At 38.4% G+C, this 24,939-nt stretch overlaps 1 protein-coding gene across 2 annotated transcripts in view; it reads left to right on the top strand.

Moving 5' to 3' along the window:
- PLEKHG1 (pleckstrin homology and RhoGEF domain containing G1) overlaps positions 1-24,939 on the top strand; it is a 127,476-nt gene that overhangs the window by 10,308 nt on the left and 92,229 nt on the right. The window contains exon 2 of one of the 2 annotated variants that reach the window (XM_039568106.1): positions 1,894-1,976. The gene's annotated coding sequence lies outside the window, so the exon portion shown is untranslated. The remainder of the gene's footprint in view (positions 1-1,893; positions 1,977-24,939) is intronic. The other variant, XM_039568107.1, reaches the window with a different exon arrangement.

Genomic DNA, 24,939 nt, shown 5'->3' with positions numbered 1-24,939 from the left:
GTGGTTATATTGCCAGTCTGCCTTTTTCTAGGGTTCTTAAAGAAACTGGGTTCTCAAGCAGTTGAAATTGAGTCCTTTGGCTCTGGAGGATTTGAGGCTAGGGAAACTTGCATGATAAATCAAAAGTAGGATGGTAATTGTAGATCACTTTGCATTTCTGTTTTGCTTAATTTACAATCTGAAGTACAGTCAGGTGGTTGGGCATTTGAGTGTTACAGCTGTTACAGTCTGATCACAGGAACCTGGTGAGACTACTCATGTATTTCCTTCTTCAGATTCGTAGAAGTGTTAGTGGAGACTATTCTGTGTCTTCAGTTATGAACAGGAAAAACTAAGCGAAGTAAATAAAATTGTTGCTGAAGTTGTCACTAAGTGATACCGAAAGAAAAAAATATACTCTTTCAGTCTGTGAAATTGCCTGTAGTGTTGATTTAATGCTGCAAAGATGGAATGGAGAGGGCAAATACATTGATATTTCATTAAAAGAAAATTTCAGATGGAGTGGTTTTTGTATTTAAAAAACATCTGTAGATGAACATTGTGCCGCATTAGCAAGATTGAATTGATGGTATTACTGTTGAAGTTGAAAGTAGCCCAATATTTTTTAAATGGATTTTTGAAATATAAAATTTTGCCTGTTTATGGTTTGGTTCATCTAGACCAAATTAACTCGGACACTTAGCAGGGACTCTCATTTATTATGGCATAAGAACAAGCGTTGGGCAGAGCTTCCTGGTCGAAAAAACTGGTGATGGTAAGAGGCCTCTGTAGTGTTCCCAGTCAGCTGAATGCCTGAGGTATTTTGCCATATGGGAAATCAACTGCAGCTGAATGTGCACTGTTTCCACTCCATGTATATAAACAGGCCTTATGATGATATAAAGAAAAGAAGAAAGAAATTAAATACTTTCTTGAAAGTTCAGAACAAGAGCATTTGATGTTCAGTTTCTGTGGATTCTTCACTGTCACCTTTGGCACAGTCCATGGCATAGAAATAGCAAAGAAGGAGAGGTGAATTAATCTTGGGTCCTCTAGAAAAGGGAAACATGAAGCAATGTCTTAGAGAAATGAAAATAATAAAAAAAGGTATTCCTGTTCAGTTCCAGTTGATATTCTGTTGGGGCTGGGAGGGGTTACAAGTTTAGCAGAGGAAATGAGTTCTTTCCCTTGTTAAATCAAAAATCCTCCGTTTTTAGGCTTCAAGGCAGGCTAATAAATTTTGTGAGAAAAAGTTGCACCACAATTCTACCTAAATAGCTGGTTTTTGTGAAGCGGTAGGAGAAACATTATTTTTCTTCAGATATTTATCATGTTTTTTTGACCTTGTGAAAATACCTAGGTGTGATGGAGGTACCAAGCAGATCTCAGTGACCCATGTCTCTGATGTACTTTATAGGCCAGTGATATTGCAGGAAAGTGAGGGATCATTTGGATAGAGGTTTCCAGGCATTAAAGATAATGAAGTTGAAAGTCAGCTCTAACAATTTCCAGAAGGAGTGTGGCCTGAAGCCCTTGGGGTTTAGAGCTTGGGAACCCAGCAGTACTTCCTTGCTTCAGTGCAGCTGTACAGCGCGACCATAGGCGAGCTGTCTGATCTAGATTTTTAAAGATGTGGAGGTAAGCAGAGGTGGTAAAGGCTCTTAATGGGATTTTCAGAATCACATTAGTGTCTCATTCCTATTCAAAATCTGACTCCCTAGCTTGTCTGAACTGGATTCAGCCTGTGCTATGTTTTATTCAGCTACTCTTTAGGACGGAACGGGCAGGCGTACGTACGGCGAGCGTGACTTAGGGGGTATAAACTGAGGTGTGCCCAGACCCCTGCTGAGCTGCACAGCTGAGCTCCCTTTTATCCTTTCTCTAATTCTGTAATTTCTATCCTCCTTTCTGCAGAATGCCAGAGTTTCAACGGAGGAGAGGAGAAGTGACTCCATTTTGCCCACCCTAACTGATATATTGGGTGAGTGCTCTACCAGGTAAATTTCTTTACTATTATTTTAACTTTCGTTTTTTTTTACTTTATTTTAAATGTGAGATGATGTTTGCTGTGCCTCTGACTGCGAGGATTACCATTGGTGTGCAGTGAACGTGCCTCAAGTTAACCATGGGGCTGCTTAGTATGCAAATCCACAGTAGGTCACTGTGCTGAACAGGCCTGCCGTGTGGGTTAGCCAAGAGAGAGGGTGTTCCTCATGTGCACAACAGTGGCCTTTTATGCTAATTAAATCAAATTTGGGGGGGGCACCTAAGCACTTAGGGGAGGTTAAGTCTTCAGTTTTAGCCCTTGTTTCTGAAACTGAAGTTTTGCTGAAGATCTGTGGCTGAAATTTTATTTGGTTGCTTGATTCTTTGCCTTTGGATGTAAAAGTGACACTTTTTTGGAGAAACACTGGTCTCGCTATAGGGATGGGGTGATCCAGGATGACTTTGTTCTCCTGAAATTTGCTATATTACTCTATGTCATTTTAGTTTATTTTTTAGGGATTTAGTTTTGTTTATATAACCTCACTGCCTGGAAGTCTTAGGGCATCTGGGGAATTTGGGAACATAGGAAAAGCACGTTTGGATGCCATAGAAATGTAACCTGATTGTAATAACTGATTTCACTCATTTGATTATCTGAAACAAATTGACATTCCAGAAAACTTCACAATAGGGCTGGCAGGAGACTCTACAGAAAATACTAGATAAGAGAGCTTTAGGCAAGATCCCTTTTTCCTCCTTTCCTCCTCAAGGAGAAAGATTCCCGGTGCCAATGTGAATGTATATTTTCTTTTCTCTGAAAAAAGCAGACATTCAGTAACTAACAGCTCGGACACCGCTATTTGGAAAAACTTGATGCCTTATAAGTAACTTACTTCACTCCTTCTAGTGCTAATGTTGAAACCAGTATAGCATGGATTACTTTATAATTAAAAAAAAAAAAGGGTGCATTATGTTAATTGCCACTCTGGCTTCTGTGACCTGCAGAGGGAGTATGAATATGCTATATTAGACCACTAATTAATAATATTTATTCTTTTACCCTACTGATAGTAGGGCTTGTAATATAATTTTGTAGTATGTATTTATGATTCAATTGTGTTCAAATGTTTATAAAATTTTAGGAGAATGGCAACTTCATTTTGACTCCAATGCTTTGAGATTGCATAACTGTAATAGAGAGAAACTTGCAGGACTGCATAGCATTAGATTAGAGCTTACATCTGACAAACATTAGTGAGATCTTACTTTTCTTTGGATCCAAGGGAGAACAGTCTCTGTAAGTAGAAAAACATTTTGCGGAGGCTGCAAGAGGAAAGACCGGAAATTCCTCTTCAGTGTTTTCCAGAAATAGCAAGATTTGAATAAGGTTGCATGTTTTAACATGCATCAGAGAAAAATAATTGACATGACCTAAATTCAGTACACTAGTTCTCTGTGTTATTTGCTGATAGTTAATTACTAGCATATTTTTTCATCCACAAGTGCGGAGGGGCTGTACATTCCCAGCTTCCACACAGGAAATAATTTTATTTATTTAGCTTGAAGTTTGTGCATATCCAAATGCACGCAAAGTATTTGCCTAGTGACCTTAGAGAGAATTATTTGCACAAACTCTCCCCCTTTCCTGATTTCCATTTCATTTCAAGTGTGCTTCTTGGCCTTGGTTTTGAGTTGCAGTGGTTTTATTGCATTTTCATGATGAACAGAAAAGCTAAACCAGACCACCAGACTCAAATAACCTCTCTTCTGAAAGCAGAGATAACATGGATTGTGCCTGTGGCCTAAGATGCAGAGGATTTCCTAAGATTCTTTGGATCCCTGGCAGACAAGCATTCACTGTGAAGTGCTTCAAAAAATTGTTGTGTCAACAAAACTGGAGTGTGTGGGAATGTATCAGCTAAGGGGATAAGGCATTCAAGGACTAGATGAAGTGCATATAGTAAGGAATTAATTCTGTGGGAAAAAGGAAGGAACACAAAATATGAGGACTGGTGTTCTGTAAAAAGAATAGCTTAATGGTTTAGGCAGATACAGCTTTGAGGGATGGATGTTGAATCTTACCAAATAAACACCAGTAATTTTGCCAAATTTGCTTTACATGTCAGGCTTAAATCTGGAACTTCTAAGAATATTTTCATTCCGAGAAACTTTTTGGGGGTGGTGGGGGAAACATTTTATGGAATGTGTTTCTATTTTGCTGTTATCCATTTCACAAACAAACAATATTGTTTGTTTTTAATTGTTTCAATAAGTTGGTGGTTAGAATATCTTTAGAAGGATTAAAATGGCATCTATTAAATCATAACATGTTGTAGCAGAGAAGGAAACAGTAGAGCAATATACTTTGTTCTGACAATTCCACGTGCGTTTTAATATGCAGTGTGTTTATGCTAAAATTCAATACATTAAAAAGATTCCTTGAGCATCTGTGCATCACTGAATGCTTTGTTTAGGTCGTGCCTTTAGTGGTATGAGGGCTTGCAAATCTGTGTGGGGGTGGAGAGGAATGACTCTATGCCCACGTGTGAGCTTTTCTGTAAGTCGCGTCTATTTTTGGTATGCAGTGAAGTAGAGGTGCAGAGTGAAAATAGGGGTTCAGTTGCAATGTGAAGGCATTTAAAGTTTTCCTGTTGTGGGAAGTGCCTACCAAGCTCTTAGAGCAGGTGCATTAGTGTTCATGGGAATATTTGGGGTTTAATTTAGCATGCTAGCTTAATGCCTAATACCTTAATTAAGGCTAACATTTTTAATAAGTTTCCTGCAAATCCTTTGTGGCTGACTACAGTCATGTAACAGACATAATATAAAGCCCATCTCTAGGATTTTCTGTTGTTGGCAGCTTTTTGAGAGCTGTCATTCTATTTCAGAGTGATGAAGCTCACCAGCGAACATAATCTTTAACGGAAGGATCCACAGATCTGACTAGACTTCTTAAAAGTATTAGTCCAAATAACTTATGCCAGCGATGTATTGAAATTCTATACACCTTTAGACTAATGCTTTTATAAAAATCGTGATAACTGTTTCAGAAAAGGCTTTGTTAATTGATAAAACAGCTTTTCTAGATAGATGCTGCTTAAATCTCTTGTCAGCTCACATGTTTGGGATTTTCTGCTGTGAAAAAGAGTCAATGAATTGTCTGGACAAATTCAGGAATAATTTAATTAGGATTTTGTAGAATTTGTAGATAAAGTGACGAAGTATTTTTTAAACATTTGTATATTAAAGTGTTGAATAAAAAATCTTATATTAATTTTTAAAAAAATCTAAAAAGACAAGCTCACTCACCCCTATCTGCTTTCCTCCCTGCCACACTTGCTCAGAGCGGTCAGTCCTTTCCCGCTGCCATCTCCTATTGTTGCGGTCAAATGACCAAGGAAAAGTGTATACTTCCTTTTGTGTCCTGTAGATAGGGGTTCTTAATTGATGACTGCTGCTTTCTGACAGAAAGGAAATGAATGGCCAGTAGTGATTATAGCACATCTGTTGTTTTCTGGTGAGCATCCTGTACAGCAGTGAAACTGTCTTGAAGACTTTGTTTTGTTTTGTTTTGTTTGATTGGCTTTTTGTCCTTTTCAGGACTGGTTAATAGAAGGGGTACAGGTGACAGTCCTTTGTCACAGGTGTAGCCAGAGCAGAAAAACAAATTGCAAACTGGAAGAAAATAACTTGCTTTTGAAATAACTGTATTTACACACAAACACACACACAATCTTACAAAATCTTCAGGGATGTGCTGTGTATTGGTTGCATGTGAGTCCTGTCTTTTTAATCGAGTCACTGCATTGTAGATTTAACACTCCAAAATCAAGCTGGAAATGGCTTCCTTTGGGGAAGGGGAGAAAGAAGAGAGCATTCATACCAAGGACCCAAAAGCTGAAACATTCACATAGCTTTCACTAAGATGATGTTTCTAAGTCTGTGATACCATTGTCCAACTCCTGCTTGAGCATCTACTGCTGGATGTGTTGCAACACAGCTCTTAGAAGTGCTGAGGAATAAACTGGGGAGCTCTGTGGTATGTGCCTGCTCCCTCAGAGAGAAGGTTGGGCATATATGGAGCTCCTTAGCTGGCTTTACAGATGACAGGGAAAGAAGTTTTGGGGACAGATGAACGGTGAACTATTGGTAAGTGTCTGGCCTGAGAGAAGAACAGGACTTGATGCTGGGGCAGACAAAGGTCTGGAGAAGTGATTGAGGGAGACCAGTAAAGCAGCTGGGTGAAGTAGGTGATGGTAGCAGAATATACTACAGCTTGTCCTTTTCCATCACACCAGCCACAATTTTTCCACAAGTTTTTCTTTTTAACTCTTGTATAATAAAGATGTGAAAGTGGTATGCGCTCTACGTAAACCCTGAGTGTGTCGACCTTTTTGTTCTCTCGTCATGCAAAATGCTTGAAAAAACATTAATTGAAAGAGCTCTGTAAGTCTGAATTCTTACCACTTATTTAGTTGTTATTTGTTCCTTCCTTTTGCTTTCATCCTGTTTAATTGAACCATATCTTGTAAGCAAGATGCCAGTACTCTGCTTTTGCACAGACTAAATTCATTGGTACTTAAAGTAACCGGGTTTATGTTGGGCTTGGATGCAGCTGGTTAACCAAAGTCTCTGGACTGGGTAGTGTTGCACTCTTCCTTGGGGTATTTTTCAGCCCATTCTTGTCACTTGGAATCCCAAGAGCTGCTCTGTCTCTGCTCTCTTAGGAGAGGGTCCCTTAACAAAGGGTATGTTGAGATGTACAACTTTCTATCCATAAGATGCTGCTGTTTAGCTGGAAGCTTACAGCCTTCCTTAAGCTAAACAGGTTTTTCAAAGAGCAGATGCACCTGGCCACTAGAGATGAGAAAAGTGAGCGAGAACATTCTGTGCTGTAGGTGAACACCAACATGGCTGAACACAAAATTTGTGATACCATACGTGGTTCATGCTGCAGTTAATGTCCCAGAGCTACCTATGCCCTTATGGTGCTGGTAGAATGGGCATCAGAACTGTGACCCTTCCTTTGGCTTGACTTTCATCTGTACTCCCAACTTGCAGACCATGTGGGATATTAAACTGTGTAATTATCCAGCATAAATATGGTTAACCTTTAGTTGTTCCTTAATCAGAACAAACTCTAGAAAATGAAAAAGCAGGTGACTTAACCCCAAATTTAAATTTTAATTGGGTGGGTTTTTTTTCCTTCTACCTAGTGATAAAACCTAGTGGTTTTTTTCCCCCAAAGACTTACCTAAGAGTAATTTAAGCAAGTAGGTAATCCTTTTGCTTTCTGAGTGAGATACACAGAGACCCTGTTCATGCCTCCAAAGCCTTTTAAACATCTAGCCTATCCCCACAGGATTTCAGAATTATCTTGCATCTCTTGGCAAGCATTATGTTATAGCTAAATATTAGTCGTGGCAAAAGCCAAGTAATACAGTAAAAACCCACAGAATCATTCAAAATTTATTTGTTCAAGTTTTTGTAAATTCCATTTTATGGATCTCTTAATAGATTGAGCTTTATAAAGAGTGCATTATAATTTTTAAGAAATATAGTAAATTGTTAATTTGAGCTTTTTGCAATTCTAAGCACTACATTGGTATATTATGCAATTCTAAGCACTACATTGATAGATCATTCTGCACCACTTGAATTACTTGTGAGAAACACTTGGATATTAGTGTGGCTTAATGTATTCAAGTTACTGTATAGGAGTTTGCTAAGATGTTTTTATTATGGAATCCTGACTTTGGGAACATATGTGACTTCTTTTATCATGAGTTAAAGATGCAATATGTGACTTAGAGCACGACTATAAATGGTTTTACAAAAATTTCAAAGACAGCTCTTTGAGTACATACACATTGATGACTATACTCACAAGCCAAAATCCTATTAAAAATTAAAAATACTTCTTCCATCGAGGCAGATGCTCATTAAAGCTTGATAAATAGCTCTTCAGTAAAAGAAACTTCAACAAGACCTTCAACCTCTAAAGAAAAGATTAGCTACTGCTTTTATCAGCACAGACATCGCTTTGAAGAAACTGAACATCTGGTTTCCTTCTGGGAGAATTATGTTCTGTCCACTTGACCCTTTGTAAAAGTAAATATTTTTATTAGTTATGTTATGTAGGAATTTGAAAAAATATTTAATACATGAAAAAACCCCCAACCTTTGCTTATTTAGCTTCAATTACCAAAGTGCAATACATCAAATGATTTTATGTTCTTGATTAATGAGTTTCTATTATATTGAAAATCATGGCAGTATGGAATTTGATAAGAGACATAACTATGACTTTCCCTTTTCTTTGTTTTTGTTTTTATAAGAAAATATTTCTTTTCCTCCCTTGTCCCCTCCCAGAAGTATGTCAAACCACAGACATTTCAGCCCTCGCTCCTTTCCTTCAGCTATGGCTGTAAACTGTACTTCCAGGGTAATTCCACCTGGATTATATTTGTTTACCACATAATTTAAATGTGTAAAGTTACTTAGTAAAGATAGTTGTATGTTCTGACTATGATCAAATAGAGGTTAAGGTTTATTGGAGATGTAGCTTCTAATCCTGTTTTCGAGCTAGAATGGAACAGACCTTAATATCATAGTTGTTGTATTTGTTTCTTCTATGTGGAAATAGGTTACTTAAGAAAAATGCCCTCCATGCATCACAGGTTTAAACACAAATGTTGCTTGTTTTGTGCCAGTATGAGAGTGAGTGAATATCTTTTAAAATACACAATGCAGCCTTTTAACTAAGGAAAGGCATTGGACTAAAGAAATGTTGCACTCAAGAAATGATTTTACAAGTAAAGGCAGTTAGGAATTTTTCAGCCAAAAATATTTTGTTGGAAAATAACAATTTATTGAAAACAGAACATTTCACACAAGCAGTTTTCAACAAAACTATCAGCAAGAGACATTTTTCAGATATAGGATTGTAAGAAAACCTGTGTCAGTTCTATGGAAAAATAACAATGTAACTTAAAACTCAAGTGAATACTATCTCCCTGGAAAGTTCTGTCTCTATTTTTAATGTTTTGGTTTTGTTTTTTTTAATTACAGTCCTTCAATGCTCTCTACCTCATTCTCACAAGGAACATGGCTATTTTCAAAATTCTACTTTTTATTTTTCCATAAGCGGGTAAGATAGCTTGCTAGTTGATTCTAGTCTACTGATGTTCATTTTTGCAAATTGTTCTTATGGAAAAGGTTCTTCCGTTGTTTTAATGCAAACTTGCTGACAAATGGCAGACATGACATGACTCAAGTCATGACAAATGATTCCCTCTATTCCTTTTCATTCCCCATTTGACATGAATCAAAAACCTACTGGTGACTTATCTGTGAAGTTAAGACCTGCTCCAAATTATTATAAATTTGATTTGCCCCATTTGTTATTATTATTATTGGTCTAAATTGTGTTGCTTATGTAATAGGCACCATAAGTGCCTGTCTCTTTATTGGATGTGCCAGTGTTGAGGATTTATTAATCTTCAGGGTGAAGTAAAGCCTTTCAAAAGACTGCTATCAGAGTAGACAGCTTTTAATCAAGTGGGTTGCAGGATAACTGAGGACGCTTGTGCCAAATCTGTGTAGTATCTAAACCAAAAATATGGAGGTTTTGTGTTTATTTTGGGAATAGGTTCATAGTTGTACACTTGCCTTTTACAGCAATATTTATGAGAAATGACCTTGAAGTGGACTTTAAACAGCACATTATAATATAAAATATTACTGTGTCTCTGAAGCACATCTGGTAATGCAAGATGTAAAGCTATTAATTTGGTCAGGACAATGAGTTCTTTATGAATTGGGGCTAGCCCATTGAAATGAGTTTGTTCCTGAATTAATGATGATGGAGGGTGGGGAATTTGGAGTAATGACCATCTGCTGGGTTGTTGATGTCCAGCAGGCTTCAAGAGACAGACTGACGCCTGTGGTAACATGCTTGTGCAAATCTTACTATTTGTATTGTTACTATGCATAGAACAAGGAAACAAAAGACGGGTGAAACTACAAAATTTAGGTAATTTTTGTGTGAGAGAGAGAACTGTCTTCCAGGGATTGAAGCTCGCTATTATTCTCCATTCCTGAGAACAGCTTGATTTGCTCCCACCCCCCCAGGCGAGATGAGAGACAAAAAAACTAATTGCTTTTTACTCTGGGGACTGGAGGAGCCCCACGCGAGTGCTGTTGTGTTTCATCTCCTGTGGTGCAACAGTGCATATATGATAAACATACGAGTCCCCAGCTCTTCATCCCTGTTGCTACTCAATGCATGTACCTAAATTGCATCCAAGATGTAGTTTAACTGCCTGCAACACTAATTCTCATAAAGCTGTTCAACAGCCTTTCAGCACTGAGAGTGGTGTATGTTTCTTGAGATTGTCAAATCGTATTTTGCCTTACCCATACCTTTATGAGACATAAGGGCAAAGATACCTGAGTAAATTCTGTATGGTTGTATAGTTGAGGGAGGCATGTATAGTTGAGGGAGGCATGAAATTCCCCTGCACAAGTAATTTCTTTCCCTGCTTTCTTGGATATTAGTCTTCAAGGTGAGTGACATAAGCCGCTGCATGCTTGCTGGAAATGAGATTAGTAGCTGGGGATTTTCCTTAAAATGAACTGGCAGTTGTGGTAGAAAAATGCATGCTTCTTTCTCTATATGTGGAATGCATAATGTAAACACACATCTATTTATAAGTAGGCATCATACAAATATCTTAATATCTCTATAGTATCATACTTCCTGCCATTGATCTTTATCACTAAAAGTAAACAAAAAAATTTTTCCTTGATGATTCTTATGTGTTGATCTAGGATTGCAAACCTCTACTTCCAAAAATGCTGCTCATGGTAGATATCTTGGAGATTACAGTGTCCATGGTGTTCTGATATGATTGGGTGGAATATTTCTGAAGTGCATTTCACACTCTATATGAAGTGTTAGTTTGGATTTAGGGTTTCCCTGCAGTCTACAGCACCAGGCTCACACTTGGGAATAGGTGGAGTGCAGCCTTCTTGGGGGAGGTGTCAGTATCCCAGAGGAAAAGTGGAATGTAAAACACTGCCCAATAATCAGGCACTGGGGAACCCCTGTGCTATCTCCTTCAGGTTCTGAATCTGCAGAGCATTCAAATTTTCTTCCTAATACGTTTCCTTTTCTTTATTGCAGCTAAAAGGTTGAAAATCTTTTTTTCATTTGCTATCTTCTTATAGTCTTGCTAGTAAGCACTCTGATGCATCAGTTGAAGTAGGTCTTTGATGGAGTTCTTGCAGGCTGGAAAAAAGAGCAAAACTGCAAAAAAAGTCCACGGAGCATGTATGTGGTAAAAATGGAATTTATTATCTATTTCAGTTTTAATACATGCTTGCATTGGTAAAGGAAAAATATTATTTTTGTAATTATTTCTCTGAGAACTGCATCAGTTCTCTTATTTCCTTAGAGAAATAGGCTGAATCTTCAGCTTCAGAGATCTAAGGCTGGTAGTTACAGGTAATCTGTTTTAACTAGTAACTTTTGTAACAAAGTAATTAATCAAATAGTTGAGTTTCTGTGCAAATTTTGCTGACAGTTAACTTTGGAAAAATACAAAATAATTCTAGGCACACTATAAAGGTTATGTTAATTTAACCCATCAGAGTTTACGTGATTCAAACCTCGTTCCTTAGTTTTGTAGTTTTGTTTTAGCTTGTTTTTTGCTTGTTTTTTGCTTGTTTGTTAGTAAGAACAGTTTGAAAGAAATACCACATGGCTTACATGTTTTAAAATAGTTCAAACTTTTCTTACATTTCAGTGTAAAATCTCAAAGCTGTCAAAAATAAAGGTAATTTTGAAGTTTGGTAGTTGCCGTAACATTCACTGTAGTTGCTTTTGTTAAGTATTCTGGGTTCCTGTTTTCCACAAGTTGGGGTAGACGCTAAAATGACTAAACAGTTTTTAAAAAGTTTGGCCTTTGTTTTATAACTATGATTGATTGCAGCTTCTTCCCAAGCTTTAATAGTTTTTGCTTAAACTGTATTACAGTTGGATTAAAAAAGAAAACCTGAAGCACTCAAACCACAAAAAATTCCCTTCCATTAAGGATCTGCTTTACATTTCATGCTGGCATTAGCCTGGTAGTGTCACAGGGATGCCCAGACTTAAGACTTGTTATGGAACAGCCAAAAGAGGACTTTTCTTGCTACAGGAGAGCTGGGCGACTGCCTCTGAGCTCTCCTTGTGGAAAAATCTCTTGCTCTGACACAGTGGAAGGAGGCATCCACATTTGTTGGATACACAGGAGCTGAGAGTTTCTGGAGGTACAGAGACAGAAGGTTATGCTTCTTTTTGAAAGGTTTGTATCTGGTCTGTTTTAAAGGTCAGGACTGAAAGGTAGAAGCAAATCCTGACACTGCCTGTGGCAAAAGCATAAGGGAAGAGTAGTTCAATTGCATGTAATTATACTTTCTCCTCTGCAGAGAGTATGGTTGTCTTTTTTCCTTTCTTCTCTCCCTGTTCTGCTTTTTATATCAGTGTGTGTTTGTCTGTCTCTGTTTCCATTTAGAGTTCTTTAAATCTTTGAAGTGTGTAATGATACTCAATTAGGGAAAAAATTGTTCGAAACTATGTGTCAGCAAAGGTTTATGAGTATAGGTGGCCTGAGAGGAGTCCTGTAAGGTTAAACCTGTATAAAGTTCAGATGGGCCTAGGAATGTTCCCAGGCCTGGAAGAAGATGGTCTGTGATGGTCGTGTTTGCTGGTGTGATGTTGGGAAATGATAGTTAGCCTTCTCCACAGTTTCCAGGCATGACTCCATCCCTAGTGCATTTCAGCCATCACTCTTGAGAGATGACTTTTCTGCACCCTGTTTTGGAGACTAGGATTATTCATTACCACAGATGTGTTAGTCTGTCCCAGCTTGCTTTTGCACCCAGGAGCACTTTTTGGGCACATGTAATGCATTAATTTAAGAATAGCCTTCATTTTTCTGATGATGAAACTGTGCAATGTGGCCTCAGTATTTATTCAGCATCAGAGAACCTGCAGGTTGCTCCAGAAATCCCTTGAGTGTTTTCATTGTGTTGGCCTGAGTCACTTTTTATTTGATGTGAGCTCATCTTCTCCTCAGTCAGCATTTCTCTGCAGACTTTTTTAGCCCCTTGCATGGGTAAGTTTCCTCTACAGAATTGCTATGGTTTATTTCAACGTGAATTTCTGGACTATTTGTTTTGTAGAGAGAAATGGAGGAATTTGAAACTGGGAAAGAGGAAACAGAAGAGTTTGGAACTGACTTGGCAATTTGTTAAATTGATATGCCCTTGTGGGTGAACACATAGTGATGACCATTGGGGAAAAAGTGATAGTAGCTTGGTGATATCTCTGGGAATACTGCACAGGTTATGGGAACAGTGACAGGATGAGAAGGAGATGGAGTAACTGTCATCAAATTTAAAGGGAGCAAATGCTTTATCCCCCTGCTCCTCTTGCCTAAATGCAGTAAGACTCAGAGGGCTATAGAATCTCATTTGCTGATCAGATAGAGTGGTTTCCTGCTTTTTGTGGTAATATACATAGCTCTTTGTGTGTGTTTGAAATGCAGCAGGGACTTTTTTTCCTGTTGCCCCACTGAATAGGCTGGCATAATCTCAGTGAGGCAGGGCCAGGTGGTTTCCTCGCTCTGCTGTGCCTCTTGCTGGGTTCAGTGGGAACCTGGTGTTGTTAGTATGCACTCTGTGTGCCTGTGTTCCTCAGAGGACAAAATGTGGGCTAGGCAGCAAGAATGGAGGAGCTGGGATTTTTGTGTACTAAGGATGGTATTACATAACTTGAACAGCATTATTGGAATACCTCTGTGTTGTTTCAGTACTCAGTACTTAATATTTGAATGAAATATTAAGGTTCATAAATGGTTAGTTGTGTGTCTTGGCAGTGCTTTAGGTTTGTTCCCCAATTACTAAACTCAAAAGGCTGTTTTGCAGAAAGTTCACATAAGTTATTTCTTCCCTTAAAAGTGGAAGAAAAGGAACTTTCATCTGAATTCACTGGGCTTAGCTCTGAAACTCAAAAGGCTTTGGAAACTGGCTGAAGCTCTTGGTACTGACTCGAGTAATATCTCTTTGAATATTTACTTTAATCAAACCTATTTAGAGATTCCCGCTCACACCCTGTCCTTATTTTTGTTGGTTTCCAGTACTAGATCAAATTACCAATGAAATATAAAGCTGTTTTCTTAAAAATACGTTCTTCTGGAGTTTTCAGTGATATTCCTTTAGCTGGATTTTATGTTATTTTAGTACAAAATAGGTATTTTTTGTTTCTGTGTTTGAAAGATGTCTGAGTTATTTATTTTATTTTCTAGAAGGTGAACGAAGTATCAAAGTGCACAATGGCTCAGACTCCATGTGGTTGTCAAGAATTACTTTTAAACAACTGATTGATCAAACCATGTCCCTTAGACTGATGTAGAAAGGAGAAAAACACTCAGCTGAAGGAAATCACCTTTCCAGCTATAATATTTGTAACTCATGTTATTTTTTCCCCATGTGTTTCTTCTGAATGTAAGTAGTATTTTGGTCAGGGGCAAGTGAAGGTCTGCATTTGGCGATTCAATGTTTACTAAGAAATCCAGCTCTTTTGAGAAAGAATAGTGGAGATAAGAAGCTTTATCTGCTTATACAGAAGGAGTTTCCATGTCTAGAGAATACTGCAGTTTAACTCAAAAGAAATGTTTATTCAACAACTTGTCACCTGCTTCCATCAAAATGGTCATTCAGATTCCTTTGGAAATTCTGGCAGGTTAAAGATTGCTACCGTGAATGGTTTCCCTTTGACCAGTTTTAGTCTCCTAGACTCTAGGAGTGTCTACTTGTGCTGATCATGGGTGAATGAAATAATTTCCTTTCCATTTCTAGTCCTATTTTATCTAATATTCCTTATTCTTTATAATCAATATATTTAATGAATATATGTGTGCATGTGTTCTGTCAGAGATTAAGCATGAATGTAATTTGAAACTGTAGTTTCTCTGTGCTCTGCCTATGCAGTTCAGTGCCACAAAAGCCAATTGGACTATGCTTGCAGTTACAGAACTCTGAACTGGGGACATGCTTTTCAAAGCTGATACATAGCAAGAGGTCTCTGGCTTTTCCATCCCAACTAGTTAGAGTGTTCTGTAGATAAGTGCAAACTTTGGCTCTAGAAAGAGTGTTGTTTGCAAGCCACACTTCAACAGTTGCACTCTGGAGTGGCTTGATAAATAGTGTTTTTACAGGAAATGTCCCAATCTGAATCATGAGGCCATTCATTTGGATAAATTGCAAGGGAATGTACACAGTGCTGTTAGCTTGTCTGTTATTAATTTCCTCTTTTTTAACATGTGTGCACAGCGTGTATATAAATATATATACATATATACACATAGATGTATGTACTCTCAAAGTAGGGAGAAGGAAAAGCTGGAGGAACATGAAGGGGTCCTGCAGTCAGCTGCCTGAGCCAGGGCTGGGGGGCTGCCAGGTTCGGCGGCATTCGGAGCCTGGAACATGTCAAGGCTCAGAAAGCTTTAACTGTTGACTCTTTTATGTGATTTGCTGTGTTGTTTCCTAATGTTACATACTCTGTGATGGAAACAAAACCCCAAAATTTTCATTAGTGATACTGTACTGTAGTCAGAAAGATGGATTTTTTCTGATGGCTGTGGGTAAAAAAGCCCCAACAAATGTCTTTCGGAGGGCATGCATAAGTAGCTTTGTTATGCATGGCTGTGCTTTGGCTAGCCACTCAAATGACAGTTTCTGGAAAAGCCAACTGAGTATTACTTGTCTAATAATTATAAAGTCCATGTCTAAACCTCTCATTTCAGCAGTAGTGCCATACACAGGCAATTGCAGTTGAAGGAAGCACACAAATGGGCTCTGTAGGAGCCCATTCTCCTCATGGTCAATCTGTGTCTGAGTCTTTCCTTATAAATGTAATGGTGTCACCATGTGTTATGGAGACAAAACTAGTGAAGGATCTACATATAAAGCAATAATTATCCATTATTCTGGTTTTAAGTAGGCTTCCCCTTCTTGAACATTCTCCTTGTCAGCAATGCCAAACCAAACATTCGTCTGTATCTTCCCTCTCCCCTCCCCCCCCCTTCTTTAGCTTTCCAAAAGAGTTTACAGTTGAGGGGGAAAATACCATTCTCTCTTCTTTACTTGGAATTAACATTGTTTATGAAAAATTTTTTTAAAGTAAATGGACTTTCTGGACAGTGCTGACATTTTTGTCTTTCATCAGTATGACCTTATTCTGAAAGTTCTGTGGTTTTCTTCTACAATAAGGTCTGAAGTTATTTCTTTGAAAATACACAGTGAACCCAAACATATTACAAGTATTTTACAGAAGAGGTGTATCAGCCTAATGGGAATTGATGCATGCTAATTTCTCTGCTGTTAGTCAAGCTGGAAGAAAAATAGCAGTGCTTTGAAAAAATATGCACACCAGATAATAAATTTGTGATTTTAATTTGGTGCAAAGCAGCATTTTGTGGTTCATTGGTTTTTGGTTTTGTTTTTTTTTTTTTAGGGGGCTTTCAGAAATGTGTTTATGTGCAGAGAAGAAATACCCCTGAAACAGCTGACTTTGAATAGGACTTTTTTGTATTTATACTCTTGAAAAGCATTGGGCTGTTCTGTTCTCTTCGAGTATTTGCTTTTGGATGCACCTTATCTCTGTCAAGTTGTCGGGATTTACGTTGTATACTGGTTATGTGAGTTGAGGAAGATGTCATTCCCTATCTCAGTGCCTTGACTTTGGCCCTACACAGAGTTAAAATACATACAAATTTCATTATTCACATAGATAATGGCTTTTTAGTGACCTTAAATATCAAGAATTTCTCTGTAAGAGGGCTATAAAGTTTTAATTTAAAACAAAACAAGCCCCAGAAAAACCTTCATTATTATCACAGTTCTGTGATTTCAAGAGAAACTACCTTGCATAATAGACACAGCCTGATGTCCTTACTGAGCGGATGGCAAGGTTGTTTCCTTTCTTCTGACGACTAAGCATGACAAAGTTAGTGAACTTTAGTTGGGTGTCAAGAAATTTCCTGAAACAGAAATGGAAATACAAAAAGAAAGTGTCAGAGGGTGAAATGCCTGCAGACAGGGTAAGATTTTTCTACCATCGTCAGATCCAGTTCTTCAGATGTATTGGAATTCATTGGTATGTTATCCATCACTGTAATATTTATTCAGCACATAGGACTGGATTTGTATATTATAGTTTATTTTCACTGTTATTTTACTTGTTTGCTGTGATTGGGTTCCTTGTGCTCCAACAACAGCTTTGTTTCCTTGCAGCCTGTTTTGATTTTATTTCTTCCACTAGAGCCTATGGTGAAAGGATGAATTTACACATCAGTGGTCTTTTCCAAGATGACGTTTAGTGATAGCCCAAGCACAGGCCTCAAGCAAAAGAAGTGTCTTTTTAAGTGCTACACAACCTCTCTAATAGAAAAACAATTTGGAGTAGGCTTACAGCCTGTAAAAGCAGGGACCAGGGGCTCTTTACTGCATATGCCAGGTGCAAGTCTGGAGGGTTTTTGGTTGGTTGTTTTGCTTATTTTTTCATGTATAAGAGAGAAATGGGAATACAAGTTGACTGTGAGGATGCTAGCTGGGTTATTGCTCTTGTTTGCTTGTTTTGGTTTTTTTTTTTTTTAATATCTGTGAGCAGCATGGAACAGCAGCAGCAGCTTTTGTCCTTAATCAGGAATCTTAAAATTGTAGTTGCTGAGCACCAGACTTGAATGTGAAAAAGACTGAAGAGGGACAGAATGTGGAAAAGACTAAAGAGGGACTCTGTGTGTGCATCTCTCTGATTGTTAATTAGCCAAATCAGCATCTTTCCTAACTGTAGCAAAGTTCAGAGCTTTGAAAGGAATTTGAGTAATTCTGAGATAAACAATGCTGAAATTCTTTCTTCTTCAGTTTCCTTTTCTTAACCATGTGCACTAAAGCAATCTCTGCTGTTGAAGAAATTTGACAGGTTCACATCCAGCTCTGGAATGTTTTGGAATTTTTGTTTTCTTCATTTTTTAAGGCAGAACTTTTGGCCCAGTAGTGAGGTTTAAGCTCTGCACCTCTCTAGAAGGAAATCATAGAATGGCTTCGGTTGGAAGAGATCTTAGAGATCATCTGGTTCCAACCTCCCTGCCATGGGCAGAGACACCTTCCACAAGACCAGGTTGCTCAGAGCTCCATTTAACACTCCCAGGGATGGGGCATTCGCCACTTCTCAGGGCAACTCCTTCCAGTGCCTCAACACCCACAGTAAAGAATTTTTTCCTCATATTTCATCTAAACCTATTCTCTTTCAGTTTGAAGCCATTCTCTCTTGTCCTGTCACTACATGCTCTTGTAAAAAAATGCATCTCCAGCTTTCTCATAGCCTCCCTTCAGGTACTGGAAGGCCACAGTCAGGTCACCCTGAAGCCTTCTCTTCTCCAGGCTGAACAACCCCAATTGTCTCAGCCTTTCCTCCTGGGAGAGGTGCTCCATCCCTCTAATCAACTTGATGGCCCTCATCTAGACTTTCTTCAACAAAATACAAGACCTAATGCATCTGTAGTTGTATTTTCTCTTGAGAAAGATCCAAGAAAAGGGGATGCTAGTGACCAGTCTACCTAATGTAGATTTTAAAAAAAAAGTACTTCAAACTTTTTTCCCCCACGAAATCTGAACACTTACCTGGAATATGTAGTTGGAAGGGTGAACGGTGAGCAAGGCAGAAGTGCAGCTGTAAAAACAGCATTCAGAAACTGTATTTAGGGTGACATGGTTAAATGACTGTGTGAATTCTAGCAGTATCAGAGAATTCGTTAAGGGGAAAGTAATGTATTCTTTTTTTGGCAACTGTCAGGGTTCTGGCCATGGGTTTGACTGTTATCACACTGTAAGGACTTGCACCCTAAAATCCTGCAGTCTCTTTAGTGCTGTAGCTTGTGTGTGTGTGCATAGTGCTATTTCTGCACTTGGTATATGCATTACTGAAGAGTCACAAATTAATGGTATTGGATATAAGCTCTTGTGATATAGAAAATGTTGAACTGTGCATTCTTGTCTATGTTGAGGCATTTGATTTTATTTTTAAATGGGTTTGTTTCACATTCAGTTTTCTTTGTGTGCCCCTAATTAGCACTTAGTGGTAGAAGTAGTATTATCTAAAAAATGAAATCAGAAAACAATGTAAGGGTAGCTCAGTTAAAAGATTTTAACTCTTTCTAAATGTCAGTAAAGAAAACTATGCTGTTGGTTGGTTTTTGCAGAGTAACTACATGTAATGCATTACATGGGGCTCTTAATTTGCTCAGAAAATGCTTTGTGTGAATACATTGTGTGCTTCACTGTATGCTTGTTGAGTAGCAGATTTCTTTGAGTACATGACAACAGTATTTTGTGATAACGATAGCTGTTCTTGGCAGCTATGACTTGCTACTGCTGTACTCACAACAGACTGTGCTGAGACTTGCCTCTAAGTCCCTAAATATCTTGGGACTGACCTGCTTATCCTGCTTTTCCTTGGTTTTCATCAGTGTATATCAGGCATGTCCTGTGCTGAGCCCCCTTACCTAAGTCTGTCTGTTTTCTCAAGCTTAGATTCAAAGGTAAGTGTCTGAAGTGACAGACCTTCTGTATGTAAGTGAAACATGATCTTTTGATGGATTTTTTTTTTTCCTTGTTCATGTGGGGTTTTTTAACTTTAGTGAAAGCCTGGAAGAGCTGCTGAGATTAACTGCACTGTACGAAGGCATGGGAGAAGCAATAGGTGTATGTAATTTGATAAAATGCCCAGTGCTTTTCAAAATAATTCTCTTCATTCTGGTTATAGGGAGTCTTGAAATAAGCAAAAGGTGGGGATAGCAGCTTAGCTGTCAGGCTACCCAGTCCCAAATCCAGACTCGAGTGATAAGCACGACAATTCAGAAGGATTTTTAGCCCTCGCCCGACACACTGACCAGGAGGGAGAGACAGATTCTGCTGCAAGCACTCATTTTTGTCTGCCAGTGGAGCAGCGTGTGGCACCACACGGAGCAGCAGCGAGTGCCACCTGCGGGAGCTCTGCTGGAACCGGTGCCTTAGGGCTCCGAGAGGCAGAACCCTGGGAAAGCGCTGTCGCGATTTCCCAGCGCCACAGAGGGAGGCGTTGGCTTCTTTTCTGTCGGCTTTCTCTAGCGCGGCGTGATTACATGCCATCTTGAGCACAGTTGCGTGTACAAGCTAAAAAGTATTTACAAAAATACTCATTAACGGTTCATTTTTACAGAAAGAGAAGTGGTTAATTATACTAAGGAATTTGCTATAAACTGCTCTGAAATGACTTGAAAGACAGCACTTCTGCTGAGCTGAGAAACTGCTGTGATCAGCAGAGTTAATACATACATGCAGGAAATACATGCATTTCAACAATTAAAGCTGATGTCTTTCTGCTTAGGCTTTGAACATATGCTTCACAAGGGTATTTGGGGAGTGTCAGTCAAGGTTTTGATCCGTCTTCCTCCTCCCACCAGACCCTGTGGGGAGTTTTCCTCTTTGTTTCACTTGGCGTAGAAGCAGCATATGCTGTTTTAAGTAAGGAGCCTTGCAACGTGGTTGGACACAGACCAAAGGTTGAGTATGGCTCATCTTTTTAAGAAGTTCTATACAAAGTTTGAAGGAGAAAATACTGTGTCACATTCCCTCCTAGACCTCATATCCGGTGTTACTTTGTGAAAAATACGCTGTTTTGCCTTGCAGGCTGAAACATGGTGATTAGCTGCTGAGCTTGATCTTTTAGTGGGTTTGGAAAACCATGACCAAAACCTTGGAATAGCACTGGGAATGGATTCAGAACTATTGGAGGGACGGGAGGAGGGAGAAGACATACGCGTAGCAGTTAAACCGCAGAGGAGCCAGACAGCTTGTTCCTGATATTAGAACATTTGTGATGTTTTTCACATTCAAACGTGGTGAATTACTGCAAGCCAGAATGAAAGTGGCAAAAGGATTCTGTGATTTGGTCTTTGCCTGCTGGCAAAAACTTATTATTTTGGATTGCAGCCGCAGCATGGATGATTAGCTCCAGAAACCTAGGCAGAGGATGCTGTAGATCAAATATATTTTGAAGAAGTAGGCAGGAGAGAGTGATGTTAATGTGACTTTCATCAATGGGCAAATGTGTAAAGGGGGTTTTGCTCCTTCTTGCCAATATAGATCAGAGGGTCTTGTTTGGATCATCTCATCTCTTGCTGCATTTATCTTAAGTGCCACTGTTACTGCCTTTCTGTGGAAAAGAAAGTGAAAGGGTGACCTGGTTTGGGAAAATCAGCAAAATGTGTAGCGTCTTACCAAAAAAACCCACAAAAACCAAACCCCAAACTCCAACAAAACCCCCAAAGCTGGAACATTTTGGTATGTGTTGATGTGCAGGGGGAAAAAGACTGGAAGATTTTTGTAGGACTTTGAAGGAGAGGGTTTTTGCAGAAGGGAAGCTGTAATTCATACCCACATCCAGAGTGCTGCTGGCAGGGCATGAAAGGAGCCATTAGAATTCTGTGCAATTTTGAAGGAATAACTGTTAACTTGAAATAACTCTTGAATCTTAAACAGGTACTGCCATATTACTTAGGAAGGCTGAGGGGTGGTGGTGAGTAGGAGCAGAAATGAGGCTTGGTTTATGTCCTCATAACTGCTATCCTTTAGGTCAGTGTTATTTAGGGTTTCTTTCAGTGTCACTTCTTGGTTCATGTGAAAGAACTGTGTTAGTGTTAGCATATAAACTTGCTTTTAAGGTTTATGTGATCTGGGATCAAAGCTATTCTCATGGGGTTCAGACAGCAATGCATCTGCTCCAGAAGGGATTTTGTAGGCAAACAAATGGCAAAAACTATATCAGGGACAGGCGTCCTTATTCTCTAGCAAAGATAATAAGCAATGTTTAACAGCCAAATGTCGAAGTCTGAGTGTGTTGATGTATGAATTTTACCATAGCCTTCCTTGGAGTGTGGAGTTCATCTTGAAACCTGAGAATGTGAGTGCTGATTTTGGGGTTCTGTGAGTTGTTCTGCATTCAGAAATGCAGCATCCAATACCATTTATCCAAGAAGGGTGGCCATCTGTGCTGGCTGTTTCTGGGCATCCAGTTGTCCTTATTTATTTACAAAATATTTAATGTCAAAAAACCTACTAATATCTCTTATCTTTCTACCTCTTGCCCTCTTTTTTTTTTTTTTTTGATTGCAGCAGGAAGACCTCATCCAAATACTCTTTAAAAATAAACCAGCAGATAGACTTTCTGTTAACAGCACAGATGTAATGTAGAATTTCAGGACTTCAGTTGTTTTACATGTACTGATCTGTGTGTATAAAGCGCCGACTGTCTAATCTGTCAAAGGCTGCATTTAAAACTGTAATATAGTATTGTAAGGGAACATGTATTTTGATTGTGAATAAAGTGGCCACAGCAGAATCTAAATATTAATGCTGATTGTGCCTGTGAAAGACGGTGGAGAAATGCAGTGTCTGTCATTGACAAGTGACTGTGTTTGACAACGTTTTGAAGAAATCCAAGCAACTTTCTTAAATGTGATCACTTCCAGCTATTTGGAACAGATGTAGACTAGGGGCCAGGGGTTTGACACAAAGGAGGAGGTTCAGGTTAGATTTTGATTAGTGATGATCATTGTTCAACATAAATACATAGTTGGACTCCATAGTTACAACTGCAAACAGTCCTATGACAAACAATAGTCTCTTTCAAGATGCTTGATGCTTTTTTGAGAATGCAGCAATAAATTGCTGAAAGAACAAAACTGGAACAGAAGTCTTCTCTCCAATGAAAATTTGTCCATGAAACTTTAAAAGTGAAAATCGTGATACTTTGATTAACAATGATTTTGAATAATTGGAAACCCTTACTGATGGTTTTGTTTTATTTGGTTGGTTTTTTTTTTTTTTTTTTTTGCAAAGTACAGCTAATTAAAGAGACAAGGAAAATATTTGTCTGTGAAACACAAGTAATCCATATTTTTGTGAGCATGCTTTTTAAAAGGTATTTTTTAGCCACCCATGTGCTCTAAATTTGAATATTTTACTAATTCGCCTATGATACACTATTGGTTTAGATGCTGTGTTTAAAGGATCTTATGTTTTTCATAATGTTAAAGCTGATTTGCAGTTTTTAGCAGCTCAGGATTTTAAAGGTAAATCAATCTACTGGAAGGAACAACAAATTTCTTGAACTAGGACCTCCCAGTATGCCTGTTTGGGTGGCCCTAGCTGATTATGGCCCATGAAAATGCGTGGCCATACATCTGACTGTTTTTAGTTGCTGTTAAAGAGTTTTGCTTAATGGAGAAATGTAAACAGTATAGCTGTGTTTATTCATAAATTATCAATGCATACGTATTTCAAGTTCTCTTACTAGGATGTTCTGTGAAAAAGTGCTCTGACTAAGCAATAGGTAGCAGTTTTGACTGATGATTTGAAAAATACAATGTAGCCCATGGACTACTAGAATAGCTGAGCCTGAGATTCAGAGACAGTTAAAACTATTTCAATAATTATATTGCAAGAGTATTTGGAAGGGTCTAACAGGAATGTTTTTATAAGTACTTAATTGGATTCATCTTGAAATTATGCAAAATTTTTGGGATACTATTACTAATAAGATTGTCTGGATAAGTGGAAATTATCTGTATTGAAAGTGAGCAAGCATTACTTCATTTTACATTTACTAGCAAGCTTGTACCCCAAATGCTGTTTTTCTGCTGGATTTCACATGAGATCAGCTTGGCCTTACTGCAGAGAGGGAGATTTAGTGTCCTAGTCTATGAATAGTATTTGTCAGAGATTTCCTTCCTAGATTAAAAAAGGAGGAACTTTATTTATAAATAAAGGAATGCTCAACATTGACTTCTGTTTTTTGAATAATTCAAAATTTGGTGTGTTACAGAAAACAACAGCAGAGTTCGGTATTTCTTTTTTTTTAAGTTTTTTAGTATATCCTGCAATTTCTAGCATTAGCATGGAACTAGTTTGCAATAATGAGACAGAAAGGGGGAAAGCATACTTTTTAGATTTTAAAATATATGTATTTGTGTACTTCTAAAAGAAGTCATAAAATACTGTTCTGCACCACGTTACTGGACCTCAGTTTTTAGATGTAATGTTTTTAATTGACAGACAATTGCAAAAATGTTGAAGACACTGTCATGTTTGCACCTGGTTGTACTATTCTGGTACAACTAATCTCCTGTAAGATTTAGAAAAAGCAGCAACAAATTTCAGACTGTTTCATTACCAAAAACCATTACAGACAGTGACAAGAATATCTGCGAAAAATTTCTTCATGGAAAGGGTTTTTCAAGCATTGAAACAGGGCTGCCCAGGGAAGAAGTGGAATCGCCATCCTTGGAGATATTTAAGAGGGATGTAGACGTGGCACTTAGGGACATGGTTTAGGAGTGGACTTGGCAGTGTCAGTTTACCAGCTGGACTCAGGGATCTTGGAGGTCTGAGAGCTTCAAACACTGTTCTGAAGATGCACTTTTCTAGGCACAGAGGCTGACTTTTTTCAGCCTGTTGTAACTACATTAAGCTGCCCTTGCTGTCACTTTTTGTAATGCAGAGCTGCTTGAACTGGTAAGTCTGTAGAAAACCATTAGTGGGACTTTAGTTTTTAAAATTGCTGTGAATTATCCAAATGAGCTCTTGAAACAGAGTTGTTGTAGCTGTCACAGGTCTGAACCTGTTCAATAAATACCTTGGTTTGTGAGCAGTAATTGAATGATCGAGCTTTCAAGTTACTGTTCCATTATTAAAAATGACAAGGTCATTCAACGCCCATTTGAATCCTACTTGCTTTTGTGCTGGGATTGATAGGTCATGCTCCATAGCGAGGGATAAGCACAGGAACTCTATTAAATTTGGAGAAATAACTGTTGGGTGGGG

This window comes from Corvus cornix, chromosome 3 (assembly GCF_000738735.6).
Source record: "Corvus cornix cornix isolate S_Up_H32 chromosome 3, ASM73873v5, whole genome shotgun sequence".
Classification (NCBI taxonomy): domain Eukaryota; kingdom Metazoa; phylum Chordata; class Aves; order Passeriformes; family Corvidae; genus Corvus; species Corvus cornix.
Note: the sequence above shows the minus strand (reverse complement) of the source record. Positions and strands in the feature narration are given on the sequence as shown.